Source organism: Juglans regia, chromosome 4, assembly GCF_001411555.2.
Source record: "Juglans regia cultivar Chandler chromosome 4, Walnut 2.0, whole genome shotgun sequence".
In the NCBI taxonomy this organism is placed as follows: Eukaryota; Viridiplantae; Streptophyta; class Magnoliopsida; order Fagales; family Juglandaceae; genus Juglans; species Juglans regia.
Window position 1 is genome coordinate 11924378 of NC_049904.1, and position 22696 is coordinate 11947073.

General features: G+C 39.0%; 1 pseudogene; it reads left to right on the forward strand.

Annotated features, from left to right (window-relative positions):
* The first annotated feature begins 1934 nt into the window (after positions 1-1934).
* The window catches only part of LOC108992600, a 33622-nt pseudogene continuing 12860 nt past the window's right edge, over positions 1935-22696 (forward strand).

A 22696-nucleotide genomic window follows, 5' to 3' on the forward strand; every position in this document is an offset into this window, starting at 1 on the left:
CACTAGGAACCTATTATCAAGAAAGAAAAGATTAGTCATAATTTCTACCCATTAACAGATAAAATGAAAGGGAGCAAAAGAAGAAGGCACAAGATCATACTTAAATTGATCATGGGTACCCCTAAAGTAGCATTTGAAACTGCACATGCAGCCTCTTTTTTTATATTGAACTCTGCATTTTAAAACAGATTATTGACCAAGGGGGCAATTAAACCAGCATCAATAACAGCCTGCATCATTGCAAAGTGGACTTTACATTATTTCCAAATAACCAATCAAGAAACCTGACAATTTCTTAAATATGCCACATGAATATTTGGAGAAAGGCATTGATTATTTAACATTATAAATAAGGTAATACAATGTATAGTCCTAGACTGTGCAGTCCCCACATACTCCCTATGGAAAGAAGTGGGGGCCACCATTAAAAAAATAACTTTTTAATGTGGATCCTAGATTTACCCACTCTTTTCAAAACAGAGGGTAAATTCTCCAGGACTACAAATATAATCTCTCTTACAAATATGTCACATTGAGACTGATACTTTGTGACTTTTCACACCACTTAAAAACTCATGGTTAAAATAGACTCCCATAACTAAAAATACTCAAATTTCCTACAGATTTATATTAGTAAATTCTCCACTAACATATTCAAAGTGAGATAGGTACAGTCCGGATCTAAAAGTGAAGGGAAGACCTGTATCCAATTCCCTTATTATGAAACAAGTGAGTAGCAACCAATTCACACAATTTAACATTGCCATGAACTTGTAGACGTTTACTAGCATACCCGTATCTACTCCCAATTTCTAGCTGTAATTTTGAGATAGTCCAACAGGCTTCTTTTTTGATGCTCTTTTTATGATTGTGGGACAACAGGCTCAAAAGACATGGCAGTGCTCCATGGTTGATTATACACTTAGAAAGTATGTTGCCCATCAAAATCATAGACAAATAATATCACAGTGGAAAAAAAAAAAAAGATTAGTGATGTAGAGAACTTTTTTTTGTGGAATGGGAGGGGGGACGAGATTTTTCCCAGCCGATCACTTGACTATGTTTTCCTTCATTTTCTCATATTTAAATCCCTGGCATCTGAATTGCATGTTTCAATGAAATAGGTCTACAACGCTAACATGTTACTTAAACTCATTTAAATGTTTGAGGAGTTTCCAAAATTGAGTTCAATATCAAATAGAGTACAATTGTGCCAATCTCATTGTCCAAAAACACTTTCTTGAGCAATTATTGGCCACTAAAACTTACACAAAATCACAAAAAATATAAAACCCATATTTAGAAACAACGTTCATCATCCCAAATCTCCATATAAAGCTATATATTCATGTAAATAATGTAAGAAGATATAATTTTCTGCATTATACGTTTTAAAATAGGAGTTGCTGATCAAAAATAGGAGTTATTGTGAGATCTGTACAACCGACAACCTTTTACTAAGCAAAATAGCGTTCTATTTTCTACTCATATACATATATATATATATTATTGAAGAAAAACACTAAACTAACAATAATTTTTATTTGTTTTGTACCATCCTTATTAGTGGTGCTATTAAATTAAACATAGTGACGAGTGGTAATCTATGGGAATAGTATTGTGAAACGTGGTAATTCATGTTTCACAAAATTTAACAATGAAAAATGTTATATACAATGATACTGTACGTACAGATTTTATTTTTTATTAATAAATAATATTAATCATAAATAAGAATAGGTATAGCCCAATTATACATGGAGACACTAAGGGCACATATGATAATCATCTTCCATTTAAAATAAAATTATAAGAACATAAAAAAATGATATATATCATCATTGACTAGGATAGTGATTCGTAACCATCGGAGTCAGATAAAAGGCATTGAAGAGTGCCAGTCACGGGTCGCCGAAACTATACTCGGAAGAAAGGCTAGCTGGGTCTATATTCTGAAAAAAATAAAAAACAGAAAATAAAAAAAAAAGAAAAATTAAAAACCACCTCAGGCCGGGAATTTCCTGATCCCCTTCCTCGAGGAGGGAAGGAGGAGGATTCTCTCTGTGAACAACTTCAGTTTCTTTCTGGCATTTCTTTCGTTTCTTTAATGTGATACCCATTTGCTTCATTATTAATAGAAGGAACCCTCGCAAAAAGTGGAAAAAAAACATAGAAGGGAGGAGAAAAACCGAGCACTGAAGTTGATTTTGCATTTCTCAAAGTCCAAGTAAGATACCTTTAAACCCTTTTCTTTCTCTTATTCATTTCATTCGATTTTGTTTTCCTTCTGGAATTGAAAGATAGGATCCGAAGTCCCTCTTTTGGGGGTGATCCCGCACCGAAAGCATTACATCCCTTGGATAGTTTTATTTCTGTTGATTTAGTTTCCGTGCAAGATTTGAAAATGCTTTGACTAGGAGCTGGGTTTTCTTTCAAATAGCTATGTGTTGTTTTTCTCTTTTTATAGTTGTTCGATTGTTTAATTGTATGCTGCTATTCGGCCGGTTTTCGTCTTATGCTCACATTGATTGTTTATAAATGTCAGTATGTATTTTTAATATTTTCTTTGGAAGCCCATCATATCGTTGTTTTCATAGCAAGAGCTGGTTTCTATGGGCTAGTTGGCTTTCAGTTTAAGGACACGTTATTAAGTCAATAGATACCGAGGAAAAGGAAAAAAGAAAACATTTATGTGAATGAAAAGCTGTAAGATGGCATGATTTGGTTTGAATATGCTTTTGTGTTGAGGATGTTTTAAGCTCTCTGGGCCCTCAAAATTAATTGTGTTTTATATGTAGCTAAAATAATAAAAATATTGATGACATCAAGAACTTTGAGGAGAAGACTCCTTCATGGGGATGTCGATGGAAAAAGGCAAGAGCATTTGGAGACCTCAGGGCTGGATGGTTTGGATGAGCCTCTGCTAGGGAATTCTGAGTATGATGATGGGCACTCAGAGGTGAATTCTTGTTTTTATTTTTACGTGTTATGAGATGGAGTGTTCGAATCTGCTATTTGGATACACTTTTAACCTTTTTGTTGGTCCAACTTTGGCTTTATTGTAGGGATCCAAGCTTGAAGATCTTTGGGATGAGGAATGGAGGAAAGAAAATCTCTATTGGATACTTCTATTTTCTCAGTTGATCGCACGGTGGGCAGAATGGTTAGGTATTTTTTTCTGTTGGTAGTAGGTAAAATAATGGTTTGTGTTTTCATTATGCTATTTTTGTCAAATAGGTTGGGTCACTTGATTGATGGCTTTGTTGGCTATGCATGGCCTATTATTCAAGATGATTTAAGTCAACTCATGAATTTTTGTTTCCCTTTTTCCTTATTGCTGGTGGGAAAGTTCAATGTTTTAATAACTTTCCATCATACTTGATTTTTGCCGCTTATTTTATCTCAATAACTTCTTTTTCAAATCCATCTTCTAACTATTGGATTATAAACTATCTAAGAGAACTTTTAGCATGCTATTGTTCATTTTGCACTAAAAGACTTGCTTTATATGATTTTTGTTACAGTGAATAATATATTGCAACCGAGTTGTTGGCCATGGTTGTTTCATTAAAAGTAAGGAAATATAAAATGAATTCATTGGAAACTCCCTTATATTTTCTTTTGCTGGGATCACTTCGATTGCTTCATTTGTTTGCTTACCTTTTGAGTATACAACAGCCTATAGAACAATGAATGGGATTATCATGGGTTATTGAATTGTGAACTGGGCTTTCAATAAAGTTATGCGACAGGACTGTAAGAAATCTAATTCAGGACTGTAAAACATAATTAGATGTTCAAGGATGTTCAAATGTGGTTTTGGGTGCTTCGACTAGCAGTTAGCTTCAAGGATGTTCAAATGTATAATTGTCAATAATTTGATGTATATATTTTGCTATAAGAAGATGAAGGTGAGCTGGTAAAGAACTCGATATGTTATGAAAAGCAGCAAAAAAAGGTTCAAGTTTTAGTCAGGAACCATGTATTGACTATCAAATGTATTATACTAAATAGCTATAGGAACTTAAATATTGACTCTAGTCAAGTGTCTATACATAGTTCATACTGTTGTGCAAAGTTTAAAAAATCATGTAAACCAAAAACCTAGGCCACCATCCTTAATAAGCTTAAACAACATACTATGTGGTTTATGAGTATAGACAACTAATTAAATTTTTGCTACTAATAATAATACATCAACGGCTAAATGAGAGAGTATGTGGTCATAAATCACATATTGACGTCAATCGTAAAATCTAGCATTGTGGAACCATAGTATACCACAGTCACCTATATTGTGGAAACCAAATGCAGTCATCTACATCATATTGTTTGGTTTTGTTGAGAAACAAATCTCTAAAAAATTTCATCGGAAGTAGAAGCCATGACTCAGTTCTATCTCCACGAAATCTTAAAACTTTGAACCAGTGTAAACTTTCTGATGTACATACCTTAGCTTCAGCCTTTTCAAGGTCAGAAAATTTCCTCTCAAGCCTCTGCTTGTACAGTCACCCTGTCCTTTCGAGTACATCGGTCAATAACTTCTTTTTCAAATCCATCTTCTAACGATTGGATTATAAACCATCTAAGAGAACTTTTAGCATGCTATTGTTCATTTTGCACTAAAAGACTTGCTTTATATGATTTTTGTTACAGTGAATAATATATTGCAACCGAGTTGTTGGCCATGGTTGTTTCATTAAAAGTAAGGAAATATCAAATGAATTCATTGTAAACTCCCTTATATTTTCTGTTGCTGGGATCACTTCGATTGCTTCATTTGTTTGCTTACCTTTTGAGTATAGAACAGCCTATAGAACAATGAATGGGATTATCATGGGTTATTGAATTGTGAACTGGGCTTTCAATAAAGTTATGCGACAGGACTGTAAGAAATCTAATTCAGGACTGTAAAACATAATTAGATATTCAAGGATGTTCAAATGTGGTTTTGGGTGCTTCGACTAGCAGTTAGCTTCGAGGATGTTCAAATGTATAATTGTCAATAATTTGATGTATATATTTTGCTATAAGAAGATGAAGGTGAGCTGGTAAAGAACTCGATATGTTATGATGAAAAGCAGCAAAAAAAGGTTCAAATTTAGTCAGGAACCATGTATTGACTATCAAATGTATTATACTAAATAGCTATCTCAACGTTAAATATTGACTCTAGTCAAGTGTCTATACATAGTTCATACTGTTGTGCAACGATTAAAAAATCATGGAAACCAAAAACCTAGGCCACCATCATTAATAAGCTTAAACAACATACTATGTGGTTTATGAGTATAGACAGCTAATTAAATTTTTGCTGCTAATAATAATACTTCAACGGCTAAATGAGAGAGTATGTGGTCATAAATCACATATTGACTTCAATCGTAAAATGTAGTATTGTAGAACCATAGTATACCACGGTCACCTATCTTGTGGAAACCAAATGCAATCTTCTACATCATATTGTTTGGTTTTGTTGACAAACAAATCTCTAAAAAAGTTTCATCGGAAGTAGAAGCCATTACTCAATTCTATCTCCACGAAATCTTAAAAGCTTGAACTAGTGTAAACTTTCTGAAGTACATACCTTAGCTTCTCTCATATAGGTTGAAATAATAAACAAAATGGGTTTTGTCTCTATACCCAAAAATAAAATTCCATGGCCCATGTTAGGATTCGCATGTTACAAACCTCCCCCTTAGAAGAAATATTGTCCTGAAGATGAAGTGTACCTCAATAGGTTGGGATATTTATCCCTCATATCGTCCTCGCACTCCCAAGTGGCTTCCCTCTCGGTGTGATGACTCCAAAGCACCTTGGCCATTTGAATGATATTGTTGTGTATACTTGGGTCTTCTATACTCATACTCCCATCGAGAACTCCTCATAGGTGAGGTTGTCTCGTACTTGGAGGTGCTCGTACTCCAACACGCAAGTGGGATTTGGAACATACTTTTGAAGCATAGAGACAGGAAGACGCCATGAATAGCTGACAACTGAGGTGGACAAGAAATGGGCTTTATGTACCTTGGGCTCAACTTGCATTTTTTCCCAAACCTCGTGATCCCCTTCATTGGTGAAATCTTTAGGGACACTTTGATTCCCACATCAAATTTAATTCTCGCCTTCGCTGGTCTGCTTATTTCTTTTGCTGCTCTTGCAATTTTCTTCCTAATAACTGGAATTTTCTTGCACGTCCTGTACGATTACTTGTTCAAGTATTCTTCTCTTCCACCTCGTCCAAGTAAATGGGCAATCTACACTTTTGCTTGTAGAGGACCTCATAAGCCGTTGCCTAAATACTCTCCTAGTAGCTGTCATATGTGAACTCAATTAAGGGGTAAGTACTGGATCCAACTACCCTTGAAGTCCATCACACATACTCTGAGCATATCCTCCAAAATCTGAACCGTTCTCTTTTATTGTCCATTTGTTTGTGAGTGGAATGTTGTACTATAGGTCAACTAGGTCCCCAACTCCTTCTGTACACTCTTCCAAAACGATGAAGTGAGCCGAGTATCTCTGTCTGAGACAATCCTAGAGGTACCTTTTTTAATCTGACAATTTCCTTGACATATAGCTTTGCCAATTTATCTAGAGTACGTCATTTGATTAGGGTTAAAGTGGGCTGATTTTGACAATCAGTCAACAATCATCCATGCGGAAATCCGGAAACAAAATGCATCCCGATCCACATCGCTCTGCCAATTTACAGAGTACATCATCTGAATAGGGATGAAGTGGGCTGATTTTGACAGTCGGTCAACAATCACCCATACTGCATCTGTCCTCTTGGTGCATTCGGAAATCCCTAAACAAAATCCATCCCGATCTCATCCTAGGTCCAAACTGGTATAGGAAGTGGTTGTAGCATCCATGAAGGCCTCTAGTGCTCGCTCCACAAAAAAGGTTGCTTCAAGTCCCGATACATCTTGGTGTTGCTCAGGTTAATTGTATACAATGAATGGTGAGCTTCTCGCAAAATCAACATGCCCGATCTCTCTGTCATTAGGTATACATAATCTCCCTCTAAATCTTAGTGTGCCATCATCTGATACTGTGAAGTTAGGCCTCTTGCCTCCTGGTAGCTCTTCCTTTATCTTTACCAACTTTGTCTCATTGGCTTGGGCAACCTTGATTTGTTCTATCGATGACGAACCCCCAAGGTCAAACTATTCAATTGGGCCTGTGTATCTTTGACCATCTCAATACTTGCTTGCCCAAGTCCAAAAAAATATGCTTCTAGGGGGAGGTTTGTAACCTACGGATCCTAAGATGGGCCATGGATTTTTATTTTTGGGCCATCGGCTAGACTCAATAGAGACGAAGCCCAACTTATTTATTTTTTAAACATATATGATTAAATCAGCCCATTAAAACCTTTAAAAGGCCTATTATTAATTTCGTATTAATATTATTTTGAAATTATATAATATTTGTCAAATTATATTTTTCAATTTTAATTTGAATTTTATCAGATGATTTATCCCTAAATAATAGATACTCATTTGTTATCTTCAAAGATCGCGAAACCTAAACACTCATGCCATAATAAACTTCCCTCATCACCTTATTCTAGTCCACATACATCTTTGACTCACGCATGACTTTTATGCATGTTCAAATGAAATTAGAATTGTATGCTTCTCAGATCACACCACGCCCACTTCCCCTTAATTTTCTCCTTATAACTTCTATGTAGTTTAAGACTTCTTCCACTATTGATGAGGACATCTCCTATTAATACTTTATTTATTTTATTAATATCTTATCTATTTTATTTAGGGTTTGTATTACCCTACTATTTAAGGACATCTTCAATTTTTGTTTTTTTATTAATGTGTTATTTGTTTCATTTAGAGTTTGTATTGCCCTACTACTTAAGGACTTGTAAAGAATATTGGAATAATAGGTTTTTGAATTGAGAATTGAGCGCTTGTTACAGCTGCCTCCTTCCAACCCCTTCTCTTTGCTTTTTCTTCCTCTCTTTATCTTCTGGTTTCTCTCCTTCTCATTCCGCTGTTATCCTATTTCTTTTCTCATTTCTATCCTACATCATATTTGGTATCAAGAGCCGGTTCTGTTGTTTTCTCAAACAATAGATTAATTTCGGTCCCCATTTTTTCCATTTTTCTGCAAGCCATTCCTACCGAAGAGTTCCCTTCGATCCAAGCCAAAACAAAATCCATTCACTTTCTTCTCACCAGAAACCGCCGAAAACCCATTCACCTTGTTTCATCTTCTTCTCAGACCTTGCCGAAAATCACCAGAAACCGCCGCACCTCTTGAGCAGACCATCCCGATAAAGCAAACCACACTCTGTCTCGGTCCCTCTGTCCATCTCATCATCTTAGTCTTGCTGCTGCTCTTCACCGTCACATTCAAAGTCCCCTTCAGTGAATCGGCTCTCTGCGATTCTCCCTATCGTCCTCTGTGAGTTGTTGCTGTCGCTGCCTCTCCCGACCTTGAGCACACTGCCGGTAAGTCTTTCGGCCTCTCCATCTGTGTTGCGTTGCTGTCTACACCGACCCGATATAGCCCCTGCTCTTTGACGCTCCTCCCCCGAAATACCCAGTGCCAAAATCCCAGAGAACATAGGTGCGGAAACACGAAACCAAAAAAAAAAAAAAAGAGAGAGAGAGAAAAGGAACTATAATCTCGGTGCACCATTAGAAGCGTTTCTCCTCAACTATCAAAGGGAGTCCTGTTTTCCTATTTCTATTTGGTTTTATACTATCGGTTTATTTTAAAATTGTATCAATTGTTTTTCTATGTGCTGCTGTTACCGTAGTAATTTTTCCAGACACTTGATTGGATCTTTTTGCTAAATTAGTCTCCGTGATTAATTTTACTCCACTTTTGCTGCGACCCAATTTATTCAATCCTTAGATTTTGTATTCCCATTCTCTCATTTTAATGGTCAAAAAAAAAAAAAAAAAAAAAAATCCTATGTGATTGGATTTTCTTGATTGGTATTTGACCCTTGCCTTGTTATTTTAAATATCAGATTTATTTGTCTGTCTCATTTGGATTTACTTAATCTAAAAAAAAAATAAAAAAAATAAAAAAATATTTTGCTCAGTTGATATTTTTCATGACTTGCACTTATTGTTCATCGATCTCTTCATTGCACTTCATTTAGCTGGTGTTGCGTTGCATGCAATTGCGTAGTGGTCGTCTTGTCACCTCTAGTTCTAGTACCTTTACCATGGATCCTTCCCAATTTGATGCCCTCACTCGACAATTAGCTCAACTAGCCAGTAACCAGCAACATGTACAAACTCAATTAGCGACTGTCCAAACTGAGATGGCTGCTACTCGTGAGGAGAACAGGGACTTAACTGCTAGGTTGAACAATTTTGAGGAACTCCCTCATTCGTCTGACAACTCTGAAGTGTCCTATAATAGACACTATCGTCGTCGACGAGGTAATCGACAACATGTTAGACATGATCGTGGGGGTAGGGATTATGATCGTGAGCGAGAACGAGACCATTACTGTCAAGGTATTCAGTCTCCTACTCGCCATGAAGAGCGCTTATTCAGAAACATTAAGCTAGAGGCCCCTACTTTTGATGGTTGTCCAGATCCTCGAGTTTTTACTCAATGAATTAGGGATATGGATTGTTTCTTTACCTGGTATAGAGTCCCTGAGGATCGGAGAGTTCAATTTGCTAGTCTGAAATTAAATGGCACTGCCCAACTCTTTTGGGAAAGTGTAGAGGATCTCTTTGAGAGGCGTCATGCGCCTCCTGTTGGAAGTTGGGAAGAAATGAAACATCGTCTTCAAGAGAAGTACTTGCCCCAATCTTACAGGGTTAATTTGCTGGACCAATGGAATGCCCTTACATAGGGCAATCGGCCAGTGATTGAGCATGTCACTCAATTTGATGAATTCTGAATGAGATGTCATATTGTTGAGGATGAGGCCATGACTTTGAGTAGGTTTAGACAAGGCCTAAAAGATGATCTTAGGCGCGAGCTTGTCCTTTGGGGTGTCGCTACACTTGATCACGCTTACTCTTTAGTCCGAGACTATGAGTTGGTTATGAGGACTCCGTATGGAAGGCATGGTGACAATCGCCCTTCCATCACCCCAGCGCCCACTCTTTCCCCTAAGTCTCTCTTAGGGCCTCCTCCATCTAATGTTTCCCCTGCATGGGAAAATAAGGGTAAAGGTCCCGAAATTCCCAGAACTTCCTCCCGCTTGCAGTGCTTCAAATGTAAGGGTTTTGACTACATTTCTTCCAATTGTCCTAGTCGAACCCTAGTCATTGAGGAACGTGAATGTATAGTTGATGAACCGTTAGAAGATCAAGTCTATGAGCCTAAGCTTGAGGAGTTTGATGATTTAGGTGATGATGAGGATACCTTCTTAGGTTGTATCTAAACCCTTCTTGTGGATCTAGGTTCTGTACCCCTTGCTCCCGACACACCCCGATTAAGTGTTGTACGTTGTACCCTTACCCAACCCAAAGGAGCTGATGATTGGCGTCGTCATGCCATGTTTCATACTTGTATCAAAATCAATGATAAGGGTTGTAAAATCATTGTGGATAGTGGGAGCTGCATTAACGCGGTTTCTGTGGCTACTGTGTCCAATCTTGGGTTGCAACCAGTGCCTCACCCTCAGCCGTATAGTGTCTCTTGGGTTGATACTTCTTCCATAGTTGTGAAAGAGCGTTGTCTGGTGCCTATCCAGTTCCTAGAATATAAGGATCGTATATGGTGTGACGTCATTCCTATGGATGTTGGTCATGTCATTCTCGGTAGGCCTTGGCTATTCGACTTAGATGTGACCATCCCTGGTCGATCCAATTCATGTTCCTTTGTGTTTAATGGAAAGAAGAGTCATCTTAACCCTTTACCCCCAAAACCTGTTGGCTCACAGCAAACAAAGAAAATTGTGGAATGAAAAGAGCTAAATATCATTAACTCTACGGAGTTTGAGCGTGCACTCGTGGGTGCTTTTGTTGTGGTTGTTATGGAGGCTCCTTTGGAGTCTCCAATAGTGGCCCCTGATGAGGCTCAGTCATTTTTTCAGGAGTTTCGGGATGTCTTCCCTGAAGACCTCCCTGACCACTTACCCCCTATACGAGATATTCAACATGCCATAGATCTTGTCCCAGGAGCGTCCCTTCCAAACTTGCCTCATTATAGGATGACTCCCACTGAGCATGCTGAGCTCCAAAGGCAAGTGAGTGAACTTCTTCACAAAGGCTTTATTCGTGAGAGTTTAAGTCCTTGTGCAGTTCCTGCCCTCTTGACTCCTAAGAAATATGGTTCTTGGAGGATGTGCATTGATAGTCATGCCATTAATAGGATCACAGTGAAATATCGATTTCCCATCCCTAGTCTTGATGATATGTTGGATATGATGGTTAGTGCCACAATATTTTCTAAGATTGATTTAAAGAGTGGGTATTATCAAATTAGGATTCGCCAGGGTGATGAGTGGAAAACTGCCTTCAAGAGGAAGGATGGCCTTTTGAGTGGTTGGTCATGCATTGATAGTCATGCCATTAATAGGATCACAGTGAAATATCGATTTCCCATCCCTAGTCTTGATGATATGTTGGATATGATGGTTAGTGCCACAATATTTTCTAAGATTGATTTAAAGAGTGGGTATCATCAAATTAGGATTCGCCAGGGTGATGAGTGGAAAACTGCCTTCAAGACGAAGGATGGCCTTTATGAGTGGTTGGTCATGCATTTTGGACTAACCAATGCCCCAAGTACTTTTATGAGAGTGATGACACAAGCTCTTCGGCCTTTCATGGGTAAGTTTCTCGTCGTCTACTTTGATGACATTCTCGTTTACAGTAAGACTAAGGAACAACATCTAGATCATCTCACACAGGGTTGTTCCACCCTTCGTGAAACAAATCTGTATGCTAATGTGAAAAAATGCTTGCTCTTCACCGATCGAGTTGTCTTCCTAGGATTCATTATGTCTTCTACTGGAGTATCTGCTGACCCCACAAAGATTCAGGCCATTGTTGGTTGGTCTGAGTCCAAGACTATACATGACATCAGGAGTTTTCATGGTCTGGCTACCTTTTATTGTCGTTTTATTAAGGGGTTTAGTACAATCATGGCTCCTATCACGGAGTGCATGAAGAGGGGAGAATTTCAGTGGACATCGGAAGCAGCTAAGGCTTTTAAGTTAGTCAAGAAGCGAATGACGGAAGCTCCTGTCATGCGACTTCCTGACTTCTCCAAAGTTTTTGAGGTCGAGTGTGATGCCTCAGGGGTAAGAATAGGTGGAGTTCATAGCCAGGAATGCCACCTTGTTGTTTATTTCAGTGAGAAGTTAAATGATGCCAAACAACAGTACTCTACCTATGATAAGGAACTGTACGCAGTTGTGCAAGCTTTGCGCCATTGGCGCCATTATTTGTTGCCCCAGGAGTTTGTTCTTTATTCGGACCACGAGGCCCTCCGCTACCTTAACTTCCAGAAAGGATTGAATTCTAGGCATGGCCGTTGGGTTGAATATTTGCAGGCTTATTCTTTTGCTTTGAAGCATAGGAAGGGTGTTGAGAACCAAGTAGCTGATGCCTTGAGCTGCTGCATCTCCCTTTTGTCTATCATGAATGTCAAGGTCATAGGTTTTGAAAGACTTAAGGAAGAATATGAGTCTTGTCCTAATTTTAGGGATACCTTTCTCGCTTTGCAAAGCGGGCAGTCGGATACCACTGATGGTTTCCGTCTGGAGGCTGGTTATCTTTTTAAAACTAATAAGTTGTGCATCCCTCAGACTTCAATTAGGGCTTTATAGTTTGGGAAATTCATATCGGAGGCTTGGCTGGACATTTTGGACGTGATAAGACCATAGAAAAGATTGAACGTCAATTCTATTGGCCCAACTTGAAGAGAGATGTGGCTAAGATAGTTAGCACCTGTAACACTTGTCAATTGGCCAAACAAAAGCGATAGAATACTGGTCTCTACACACCCCTTCCTATCCCTAGTTATCTTTGGCAAGACGTTAGTATGGATTTTGTGTTAGTACTTCCACGCACTCCGAAAAAGTATGATTCTATTTTTGTTGTAGTAGACCGTTTCTCGAAAATGGCTCACTTTATCCCTTGTAGCAAAACTTCAGATGTGTCTAAGGTTGCTAGGTTGTACTTTAATGAGATTGTCAAGTTGTATGGTCTTCCTAAGACTATTGTTTCAGATAGAGACATTTGTTTAACAAGTCATTTTTGGAGAACCCTATGGCATATGGTTGGCACTAAATTGAAATTCTCCACTGCTTACCATCCCCAGACAGATGGTCAAACTGAAATTGTTAACTGCAGTCTTGGTAACTTATTAAGATGTCTGGTCCAGGAAAATCTTAAGAGTTGGGATTTGATCCTCCCTACAGCTCAGATTGCATATAACAGTTCTGTGAATCGGTCTATAGGTATGAGTCTCTTTGAAGTTGTTCATGGCTACAAGCCTAGGAAGCCTTTAGACCTTATTCCCATGTCTCCTCATGCTAATGTGTCTGTGTCAGCTGAGGCATTTGTTCAACATCTTCATGACTTGCATATTGAGATCAATAAACAACTTGAGGCCAGTAATGCATCATATAAACTTCGAGCTGATTTGCATAAATGATATGTTGAATTTAAGGTTGGGGATTATGTCATGATCCGAATTAGACCGGAACGGCGTCCACTTGGATCCGCTTCCAAATTGCAGGCACGTAGTGCTGGTCCTTTTAAAATTTTAAAGCGTGTTGGTCCAAATGCATATATTATTGATCTTCCATCACATTTTGGTTACCACTCTACTTTCAATGTTGAGGACTTAGTTGCTTACAAAGGCCATTTCAATCCCTCCAGTGATCCTTTTCTACCTCCATCTGTGGACCCTGACCCTGAACCTTTTGTCACTCCTAATCTAATACCATCTATCACAGCACACAAAGATGAAATTGATACTATTCCAGATGAACAGATTGTGTTGACCAATGATGGAGAGGTTCAGCGTTTCCTTGTTCATTGGGTCGATCGACCAGATTCTGACTGTACATGGATTCCCAGAGAGACACTCCAGCAGCTTGATCCAGATTTATTGGAGTTTTATCAGAGCCAGCAGGATCTTCCTTTGCCCGGGTCAACAACCACCTGTTCCGGAGAAGTGGGTAGGGACACTAGACTCAGGCCTCCACTCACACGTGTTTGTGGCCGTCAGAAGCGTGCTCAACCACTTAGCTTATGGTTGGGTGATTGATTGTAGCCTTAGTGTGACTTGTCAACTCGACAGAGTTGAGCTTTTTTCCACCCAGGGATAGTTGATGAGGACATCTCCTATTAATGCTATATTTATTTTATTAATGTCTTATCTATTTTATTTAGGGTTTGTATTACCCTACTATTTAAGGACATCTTCTATTTTTATTTTTTTATTAATGTGTTATTTGTTTCATTTAGGGTTTGTATTGCCCTACTACTTAAGGACTTGTAAGGAACATTGGAATAGTAGGTTTTTGAATTGAGAATTGAGCGCTGGTTACAGTCGCCTCCTTCCAACCCCTTCTCTTTGCTTTTTCTTCCTCTCTTTATCTGCTGGTTTCTCTCCTTCTCATTCCGTTGTTATCCTATTTCTTTTCTCATTTCTATCCTACATCAACTATCCTTCCTACTTTCTAGTGGTGTTTCCATAATTATTATCTTATCAAAACGGCTCTAACCCACTTTATATTTTCCCTACTGACTGACTATCGCTCATACCCACTAAGTCTCAGCTTGTGAAAAAGAGAACATTGCCAACCATTTCAAAACAGAGGATCAAACAAATTGCCTATGTCGTTTTGGACCGCCACTCCACTTCGGGAACCACATGGCAACCACCAAGAAAGACATGTCGTCGCTGCCTACATCTCTCTCTCTCTCATATTCCTCTGAAAAAAAAAATCTCGTGACCAAGATACCACACCAAAAGTTAGAAATCACGAAGGAAATGCTGCCAGCCACCACAATCAAGTCGGAAACTGCTGCGAGTACCATTGAAAGAGCCGAACACTTCACCCACGTAACCACAAGCTACCCACCTCTGAGAATGACCAAAACTAGGAAGAAGCTCGGTGTGTTCAAACCCGAGTTGCCTAGCTGCTCCACCTAAATGCCAACTGCCACCCCATCTTGCAGGAAAGAGGAAACCACCGTAATGGTCATAGAATCTGCCGGCCAACCCTTTTTGCTCATACTAGCACCATCGCGGCAATCCTTTACTGTCCTTCCTTTGTCACCACTCTCTTCCATTGTTATCTCTCTCTCTAACAGTACAGAAAACTATGACTCAATCATTCTCATTTTTCTGTTGCCTTGGACAGTCACCCGCAGTAGATGAACCACCATAGCCCCTGCTCGCTGGAAAGCACCAAGCTCCACCGCCACAACCTCCTATGTTTAGCTGCACGTAAGACGTGTTTTGTTGCTTACTTAAAATAAACTTAGAAGCTAACGTATACGTGAGGCTTGAAACCACACGTGACACCTAAAGAACTTCCTTACAAAATTACGTTAATCCCCCTGCCAGTAACTATTAACATTAATGTAGTAATGTTATGTAAGCTATGTAATTGTATTCTAGTGAGTATAATTTTTATTAAATGAATGTTTTAAGTATGAAATTGTTTCTGGTTTATAAATTTAAAATGTGGATATATATGATTTGGGTACTTACAGAAATGTTAATATTGGATTACCGATACGAGGTAAGTTGCATTACCATACACTTCTTAGTCTCGTAAACTAGTTCATTAATATTAGTATAATATTAATACATTCTATGTGGCCAGTTTAATTAGTTTGATTTAGATTTAAGTTAGCTTAGTGGTAAAAGCCTTGGGCTTGGGGGTATGCTCTCCCCAGGTCTAAGGTTCAAATCCCCTTGGGTGAAAACAATTGGTAGGGGTCATCGGATTGGGGAATTTTCCCCTTGAATTACCCGAGATGCACTTGTAGGAAACTCCTTGCCGAGGGCCTGTGCACCCCTGGGATTAGTTGGGACGCTGTTCTTGGACACCCGATGCCAATAAATTTTTTTTTTCTTCCGCATGAAACTCTGATTATGTTTTATTTTAAAGTTTTATTTATTTAAGAACTCTTTTTATGAAATAATGAGATGTTTTATGAATTATGTGAGTCTCTTACTTGGCTTTAGTTACTAAAGTCCGGATATCTAGCCCACGAGAAGGTGTGTTATAGGAGCCCCATTGGAATCATTACAAAGAGCAAGCACTTTTCCCTCCCATAACATGTATTAAGCAGAATGAGCTATCACATAACAGTTTCGAGAAATCTCCTAACCTACATTATACAGTATGGAGCCACCATCGAGTATAGGATTGCAGTGAATGGTGCGTAGTCTTAATAGTGGTGACCTCTCCCCGTCCTAAGCACCAACATGCCCAATGACTGCATTTAGGAAACAATACAATCTACTCATCATAGCCGGTACCCAGACCTCATTGGCCCTCATGAATCCAATAGCATCGGGGATCCCATATACCACCTACACTCATTAGTCAGTATGGTAAATGGGGTATCAAAATCTACCCCCTTTAAGTTCCTGACGTCCTCATTTGGCCATTTCATCCTAGGTAGCATGACTCAAGTCCCACATTTCTAGTTGGGATTGGCTTTGATGCCATTGTAACACTGCAAAAGAGCCTGAAGCCATATTTGGACTCATATTCCAAAAGCACTAGTCAATGATACAATTGGAGCTCCATTAAAATTATTTCACAGAGCAAGAACTTCTCCCTCCCAAGCAATGTGAGATTTCATACACCATCTACACATTAGTCAGTATTGGGTATTACAAACAATTTCTTTTAAGGGATTTCTTTTCTGAATTCCCAGCAAGGTATCTGCTTGCAACTAGCCTTTGGAAATCCAATGTTATGGTGAATATGATGCTGTTCAGTGCTGAGTGTATCATGTAATAGCTTGTCTCTTTGTCATAATTTTCTACAACTAAATCATATCATCTTTTAAGGGTAGTACTCAACTTATCCGTGGCTTCACATATGCATTCTTGTTCTTGTGACATGCTTAACTAAGGAGAAAACGTAATCCTCAAAGCTGTCTAGGGTTGCTGTTAGCAACCCTATTCCTATAACATTGTCCCAATTTAAGAGGTTGCAGCCAAAACCTTGACAGCAGCTGTGTCATGTGTATGTGCCCATCAAAGTGCCACGCTCTATGTGGTTCTTGAGGGTTTATCCAACCCATAGCATGTAATGTGCTTTTGCTCATATCCACACTTTGAAACAAGAGGAAAAGTTCATTTTAGGGCCATTTGGGGTTGCTGACATTTTTTTTATTGGCACCGGGTGTCTGGGGAACAACTTCCCGACTAATCCTGGGGGTGCATAGACCCTTAGACCCTTAGCAAGGAGTTTCCCACAAGTGCACCTCGGGTAATTCAAGGGGAAAATCCCCCAGTCTGATGGCCTCTAGAAATTGTTTGCACCCAGGGGGATTTGAATCTTAGACCTAGGGGGAGCATATCCCCAAGCCCAAGACCTTTACCACTTGAGCCAACCCTTAGAGGGTTCATTTGGGGTTGCTGACATATGCCATGAATGATGGTTTTAGGGCCCACTTGTCAAAATTATGCATTGGGTTTTGGTTTGCATGCTGTCTACATGATGACAGCTTTGTGTGAGTAAAAATCTGACTTCATGGCATGCATTTTATTCTTAAGCCTGCCTACGTGGATGTATATGCATGTCATTGTGCTTTAGACATGTCTAGTGTGCATAAAAATCATAGATTAGAGGCTGTTTGAGGTTGCTGACAGCAACCCCTTTTTATGCTTGATCGAAATTTTTGAACTCTTGTAAATCTCTGTTTCTGGGTTGCTATCACAAGCCCCCTTCAGAGATTTGGTAGGGTTTGCCAAAATTTCAAAGGGTCATGCAATCAAAGGTTTTGGTCTGCATTTTTTGAAACAAAAATAGTTATTTTTCTTGATTTTCATGATGCTGTAAACAGGGACAGCACCATGGAAACAGAACTTGAATTGGATTTCATGGATGTGTGTGTGTGTGTGTGTGTGTGTGTGTCCATGCATGCCCTATGGTCTAGATTTCATATGAACTTGAAAACTTGGTAGATTTGCTCACCTAGGGTTTTGGCCAGATCAAGGATTTTGTAATGGCTTAGCAGCTGCAACACCTTAGCACTTGTATGGCCATCAATATCAAACTTTATCGGCTGGATTCAACACTAAATTAAAGAGGGTGAGATCAAGATTGCCCATTACCCGAAGGTTGCTGAGATTCTTGCAGGATTTGGACTCCTAAAATTGTAAGTCTCTGTAGCAGAACACAGTACTTCTTCTTGCTGATCTCCTTGGTCTCCTTGGAGCAGTAGGATTCCCAGCAGTGCTAGGACTTGGTATGCTGGGTTTAAAGGCTAAATTTTGAGAACAACTAATTTAACTTCTTGAGTTGGTACTCCAAGTCGAAGATTGGCCGAAGAATCAGAATAATACCCAAGTAGACTATATGTTGGCAAAAAATCACAGAAACCACTTTAAAGCATATGAATAAATAGCATAAATATTGAAGCTCATCTTGACTTGCCTCATAAAATACTAAAGTTTCATAAAAGAATAGTAGATGAGAGTTGCTAAGCCCCAATATTCCTAGCACCCACATGAATGCCCTATAGCAAAACTCTCTGTACCATAGCAGAAATAATCTTAAATCCTCTCTAAGATTAACAAAAGGCAAAGAGGATAAGGTCCCCCCCTGTTGTAGACCTTGCAAACTGCTGAAGAAACCCATGTGAGTACCATTAACCAAGATTGAGCATTGCACGTGTCCAGAAAAATAGGGGCTGATCATCCCACTTGTACAGAAAATTATTGCGATAGGGAACCATTAATTTTGATGGGTTCTGCATGAGTTTTTTTTATGGATTCTGCATGATTATGCCTCTACTAATGGACTGTTATCTATTTCATGCATTTTTTGGAGCGAAGATAAATTGGATTACCTAAGTTATATTATATTATATTCTTAACAATTCTAAACGTAATGTTTGACTTTGTATTATTTTTTAAGAGACATCTTTGCACACTTTCATAGTTTTTAATCTGCTATAATTTTTTATACATATTGAAAATGGCTGTTGAATACTATTAAAAGTTGTACACTTCATAGAGAAAGATGGTTTTTTCAATATAATTTTCATTTTTATATATCTAAATTAGAAACTGAATATTTGGGTTTCAGGATGCACTGAAATTGTTGTGGAGGCTGGCTTTTCCTAATAGGGATCTCCCATCTCTTAAATCAGAGCTTTGGAAGGAAATGGGTTGGCAAGGTCCTGACCCTTCTACAGATTTTAGGTACACAGCAGAGATATAAGAGGGCTGAATTTTAGAACCGAACTTGTTCTGATTTCTTTTGTGAATTTTACATATACCTTACACTGAAGTTTTCCTCTCTATTTTCAGGGGTGGAGGTTATATATGACTGGAGAACCTGATCTTTTTTGCCCAGAAGTAACCGGTTTGTTTATTATCTCTCTATCTAAGCACTATTTCCATTAATCTGAATGTCATTGTAATTGGCTATAATGCTGCTGCAGTTGCCTTCTGTCTTATTTCATCCTTTTGGTTGATTAAGTTTGTACTATCCAATCCTGTTTAGTCCCATTGCTTTTATGAGTTTTATCTTATTCATGCTCGTCTTTGCAAGGGTTTCTCCATAAGACAATTTGCTGCATCAATAAGTATTTGTATGCGCTACATAGGCAAGGACACTTCAAGGAGAGACATAGGAAATATGACATCTAATATAACGTAGCATTTATTTCATCCTTTTGGATGATTTGCTCCATCTCTGTTTAATATCTTAATTTGGTATTTTGTCACATGGAAAATACGACATGTGTCGATGAATCAAAAGTTGACACCAGTCATACTTATTACACTTCATCCAAATTGTTATAATTTATCATAAAGTTCAAAAATAAGCTTTAAAATTCCGAAATTATATTACTTATAAAAAAAAAACAAATCTGAAATTACTGAACACTTGAAAAAATTAAAAAACCAATTGATTCTAAAAATTTAAATAAAAATGAAAAAAATACACTTTTGAAAGGGGGTGGGGTGAGCAATGATCCCATTTAGCCCATTAAAGTCAATGGCCCCTGACCATAAGAACAAGGTTTTAAGGAAGGAAACCTTGAGCTCATCCATTGTCCTCTCATGATCCTTGAAGCTTCTATCATCTCTCAGCCTTCAAATGCACCAACACATACATATAGGGGCCATCTTCTAGATTGCTGCCACTTGAGGATTGCTATGGAGGCCTCTCCATCTTGCTAGAAAATCCACCAGCCTTCGAGGCATGACCCATGATATTCCCATTCCCACAAAAACCATCCCACATGGTCTGGGCCACCTCACAATGTAGAAGTAGGAGATCTATGGATTCCCCATTCTTTTTACATATGCAACACCAATCCAACACCATTACCTGATGTTTCCTCAAATTGTCTAAATCTTGCCTAAGGAGGTTGTCTATCCAAAAAAAGCTCTTTCAACGGAGCTTTTGTCTTCCCTATATTCCTCAATAGATAATATTTATGCCTTGACTAGTCAGAACTTGGTAGAACGATCTGACTGTGAATCTACCTTTCTTGGAGGGGCTTCAGCTGTTCTTGTCTGTGGTTCCCTTGGTCTCTTTTGTGGAATACAAAAGAGCAAAGAACTCGGTGATAACCTCCAACTTCCAATCTTGTGCGACTTTCATGAAATCTACGTTCCATTGAGGGGAAGTCGTTAGAAAAGGCCAAGAGATCGGCTACTAAAAGATCCTTCGCCCCGTACAAGCTCAATTATGGCTGGGAGTATGTCTTTGAGGCTTTGATCACCGCACCATGTCAAATTTTGTCATGCCAAAATTTGACACGAGAACCATCTCCCACTTCAATCGTGCATGTGTTAGGACAGTCTCCCATTCTCTTCTAATGTATTCCAAAAAAAAAAAAAATGTGGTCTACGAACCTCATTCAAACAACATCCTCCCCATGCTTCCCCAAACTTTGAATCTATAATTGTCTTCCATAGGGCCCCCGTTCTTGTTGGTACTGCCACATCCATTTCCCCAAAAGGGCTTGGTTGAACTTCATCAAGTTGTGGATCCCCAATCCACCCCCAGATATTGGTGTGCAAATAGTATGACAATTCACCATATGGAATTTGAACTTGTCCCCCGTCCCACTCAAGAAATTTGTTGAAGCTTCTCAATATGGTTGGCAACCTTTGTAAGGAGTGGAAACAAGGACATGAAATATGTGGGTAGGTTAGAGAGGGTACTCTTGGTTAGAGTGATCCTATCCCTTTTAGATAAGTATAACCTCTTCCAAGTAGCCAATTTATGCTCCACCTTTTCAATCACAACATTCCAAATCCCCTCTGACTTGAAGGAAGCACCCAATGGTAAGCCATGGTATTTCATGGGTAGAGAAGATCCCTTGTATCCCAAGATACTAGCTAGACACACAGCATTAGGGAATCCCCCACCGGCATCAATTCAGACCATACCTCGAGAGTCACTGATAGTGCCGCCAGATTTTTAAAGTAAAGACCACTGCTGCGAGCTCCAAGTCATGAATGGGATAGCTCTTTTCATGAACACGTACAGCAGTTTCTACTTCGGCTGGTTTCATCTGTAGGTGCTGATGAATCACCCGTCATGAGCTAATTAACTTTGATTAGAGAGCAACTTAGATCCAGTCTACTATGGGTGAGGTTCAAGCTAGTCAGGCTGCCATCAAAGCTCTTAAGATTGAAATTCAAGCTAATTTGAGCATGATCATTATATCGTAGAACTAGATAGTCAATGCACACGAACATGAGATGAATAAAAAAAGTATGCAATGTAGTCTAACCATAAAAAGTATCCTATGAAGTATTTTGGCTTACCTTTGGGTGCTTCCTTTAAATCGGTGAGGATTTGGAATGATGTGATCAAAAGGGTGGATAGCAGATTGGCCGCTTGGAAGAGGCTATATTTGTCGAAAGGTGGTAGGTTAACTTTGATCAAAAGTACTATTTCAAACTTACCCACCTACTTTTTATCTCTATTTTCACTTCCTACAAAGGTGGCTAACAACATTGAGAATCTACAAAGGGACTTCTTATGGAGGGGATTGGGGGAAGAGTTCAAATTCCACCTGGTTAATTGGCCAACAGTTTGTACCCCAATGTCTGGGGGAGGTTTGAGGGTTCGCCACTTGTTGAAATTCAATCAAGTTCTGTTGGGTAAGTGGTTGTGGAGGTATCAAACCAAACGAGAGGCCTTATGGAAGTCCGTTATAGATTCACAGTTCGGGAAAGCTTGGGGAGGATGGTGCTTGAATGAGGCTCGAGGCACTCATGGAGTGGGGTTGTGGAAAAACATTCGGAGTCTTTGGGGGACCTTTCAAGGACATGAACATGTTGTGGGTGAGGGTCTGCGGGTCCGCTTTTGGTCTGATAACTGGTGCGGTAACTATTGCCTACGAGATACATTCCCTACTATCTTTGCGCTCGCTAGAGAAAAGGAGGCATCGATCGCCGATCTTCTGGTCTTTTCAAATGGCACCCCACAATGGAATATTGACTTAATTAGGATAGCCCAAGATTGGGAGTTGGAGCCTATTACAGAGTTCTTTGCGGTATG